This window comes from Nematolebias whitei, chromosome 10 (genome assembly GCF_014905685.2).
Source record: "Nematolebias whitei isolate Nwh7 chromosome 10, NemWhi1, whole genome shotgun sequence".
Taxonomy (NCBI): Eukaryota; Metazoa; Chordata; class Actinopteri; order Cyprinodontiformes; family Rivulidae; genus Nematolebias; species Nematolebias whitei.
In genome coordinates, this window is record NC_056507.1 from 47,278,189 (window position 1) to 47,281,808 (window position 3,620).

Consider the following 3,620-nt stretch of genomic DNA (forward strand, 5'->3'; position numbering starts at 1 on the left):
CTCTCCTAGACCTCGGAGCAGGCTCTCCTAGACCTCGGAGCAGGCTCTCCTAGACCTCGGAGCAGGCTCTCCTAGACCTCGGAGCAGTCTCTCCTAGACCTCGGAGCAGTCTCTGAACCTCAGGTTTTGGTTACACCAATCGACCAACATGAAGACGAGGAAGCAGTTCCAGTTTGTGAAACGGTGCAGCAGCAAGAGGGTGCAAAGGACTGTACACAACATACACCTGTTTCTGTAGGTCAGGTTGAGTCTGTTGTCTGTTGCTGGATGGTGAAACATTTTGATTTACATTTCAATGAATGGCTATATTTACAAAGAAATTCATAGCACTTGAAAGTCAATTTAATTTACAATGGGTTGTGATGAACCCTGTAACTCAGTGCAATTTTGTTTTATAAATATTTAACCAATATTTATTTATTTTATTTGAAACATTTGTGGTTTTGTTAAGTGAATATAAATACAGTATGTGCCCATTTTTTGTTAATAAAAAGCAGTTCCACTAATGCAGCGTGCTGTCAAGTTGTGTGTTAGACGTTATAGGAGTGTAGTGGTTTGAGTGTGTTCTCTGCACAGACGCTTGAGCTCCTGCTGCAGAGTTAATCACGCTCAGCTGCTGGCCATCTCCATAATTACCTCCAGGACTGTATGAAGCTGCAGACGCGGAGCATATCTTGTTGAGGGTAGTTGTGCTCATGGCCTTTCAAGTGTTTAGTTATATTCTTTGAATAGTGTCGTCTTCGCTTCTGACAGACCTTGGTTTTTCCTGCGCCTCCAGTCCTGGAAGTTTCATGCAAACCTGTGGATGGATCTGTACTTACCTGAGCTCAAGTTTCTCCTCGTGGACTCCAGCCATACTACTACCTAGTGATGAGCAAAGGAAGCTTTTATGAAGCATTGAACCAGTTGGGCCAATGGTTTCAAAAATGGGTTCGTTTGTTGAAGCTTCAGTTACACTGACCTCTTGTGGCATTTTGCAACGCTGCTGTCAAATTAGGCATTTTGCTTTTAGTGTCACACACCAAGAACTTCAGTGACTAGTGTTAAAGAAACTACTGTGATAAAAAACAGCTTTTTTAAAATTCAACTTTCTATGTTGTCTGGTTTGAAAATGTATTCATGCTTACATGTGTTTGAATAAAGATTGATAAATGTGCATTGAAGAGATTTAATAAAAATATTGCAATGGTATTGTGCTTGTGTAACTGTAGTCTGAGTCTTTATCATTCTTAAAATATCAATGAAATGACGTCTCCAGCATCTCCATGTTTGGAGCTGAAGTGTCTGATCACAGAGGAGGTGTTCCCATGATGCTTCAGTTCAGGTGAACACACCAAACACTGCACCTGCACAAATACACTAATGGAAATAAAAAAGTTTATTTGATCCCATACTGATATATGATTATTAAAATCACATGCATCATTTTACTGTAATTATATGAAATACATGGGTTAAATGGGTTAGATAATATATTTTTCATTCAACCTTTATTTCTACAGGTAAATCCCATTGAGCCTCCAGGACTCATTTACAACAGAGACCTGATTTCAACAAAGAATGATGACAACAATGGACAGTTATAAAAAGTCATACAGAATTTTTTTATTACAATTTTTTTGAACAAATAGGATGTCTAAAAAAAGAAAAGTAACAAACAGCTAGAATGTCTTCACTGCTGAACATTACTATAACTTCTTTGACATTTAAAACCACCTCATCATGAGCAGAATGAAGTGTTCCCTCATGTTAGAACCAACATGTTAGAACCAACATGTTAGAACCAACATGCCTCATGTTAACCACATTAACCTACGGGCCACTGCCCAGGGGCCACGATCTCTAAGGGCCCAGAGCAGTGAGGGCACAAGCAAAGGATGTGGTCATCAGCTGCAGCCCTGCGCTGCAGACAGATGCTGCTGCATCTCCTTTATTTGTTTTTTAACCAGTTGGATCCTGCACGGCGCGACCTGTCAATCAATCCAGTAGGCGTGTCAGCAAATGACCAATCGACGACGCCCCTTACCTGCTGACAAGCCCGTCAGGTTTTCTTTTTTCCTAGAATTTTACTAACACAAATTGGAACAATGCAACAAGATACAAATACAAACTCAAGAAGGCTGTCATGACTACATTTCACAAAATAATGAAAGAAAAAAATAAACATAAAAAATTAATAAATAAAAACAAAGGAGCGTGACATATGAAGAACATTGTTTTAATTAAAACAATAAGTTTGTATCTGTTGTGAGATGATTTGTAGTTTTGTTTTCTACATAATGAAGAATAATATGACTTCACATCTTTCATCAAACAGGAAGGAGGACTTATTATCTCTCCTCTTACTATAATGAATGTGGTACTTTGTTATAAGTATGACTATATTTATGACATCAGAGAAAACTAAGTTTAAGTTATCACATAAAGTAAAACGGCATCAGCATGAAAAGAAGGAATGTTAAATTTGAGATTAATCCAGTTTCTGATGTCTGACCAAACACTTTGTATTGACATAAAAAAATAAATAAAAAATGCTGGAGGGATTCATGTTGTGATTTACAAAAGACACACAAATCAACCTCAAATTTAAATCTTCTTTCAAGAACCATGGCTACAGGATATATCTTATTTATTATTTTAAAATTATTCTCCTTCCCTTTAGGAGATTTAGGCCATTTGACAAATTTAGAATGAGCAAAAGTCATACTGGTTTTATGATTTATACTGGGAGGTTTCTTGAAGGAATCTTTGTCACAAACATTCATTGATAATCTTATTTCATTTGAAGTCAACTAAGTTACAGGCATTTAATTTTAATGTGGGCATCAAATCGTCACCTTTGAATATATAATATTTTTAATTCATTGAATCAACTGTTGGTCAGGTTACTTCTTGTTGAGCCATTAGCTCTAAAATAGTTACTGAATCGTGTTTACTTGTGTAGGTAAAACTAGATGTTTAACAACTATTAAAATACACCAGAATGCAGGAAATTGAATCTACTTTACTAAAAATTTTCTGGGGGAGGACCCCCAGACCCCCTCATTACAAATGCTTCTGACACCAGTGGCCAACACGTTGCTAAAGAAGTACACATGGTGTCATGTGGTGGTCAAAGTGCGTTCATCTTAACTCAGTCTTGATGATTTGCATCAACAAGAGAACATTGTAGCATTTATAGTTCTATGAGCATTTGGATTTTTATACATCAAAATACACTTGATAGTTAGAATTTGAAGTATATTTGCTGTGTATTATGGTAATTTATTCTGTATTTTGACAGATTATGGTGATGATGGGGCCCTTGAAGATTGTTGCCCAGGGTACAGTGAAGTGTTAATGTGGCCCTGGTTAGAACGGCCTCTTTTCCTGGCTGCCTCCATAATTACTCTATTTCAACTAACAGCAGAAACACTCCAAACACATTGCAAACATTTTACAGCTGTTTCATAGTGTTGAGCTCTCAATTCAAAACTGTCTCAACCTGTCTCCTGTCAGAACGAGTCAGTGCCAGGGAATCAGCTGTTTGGACCGCGAACCAGTCAAGCAATTCATTCCGACAACAAAACAGTTTGTGTTTCGGAAGTCACGTGACTTTTTCCGCACCAAAACAGGCTCTG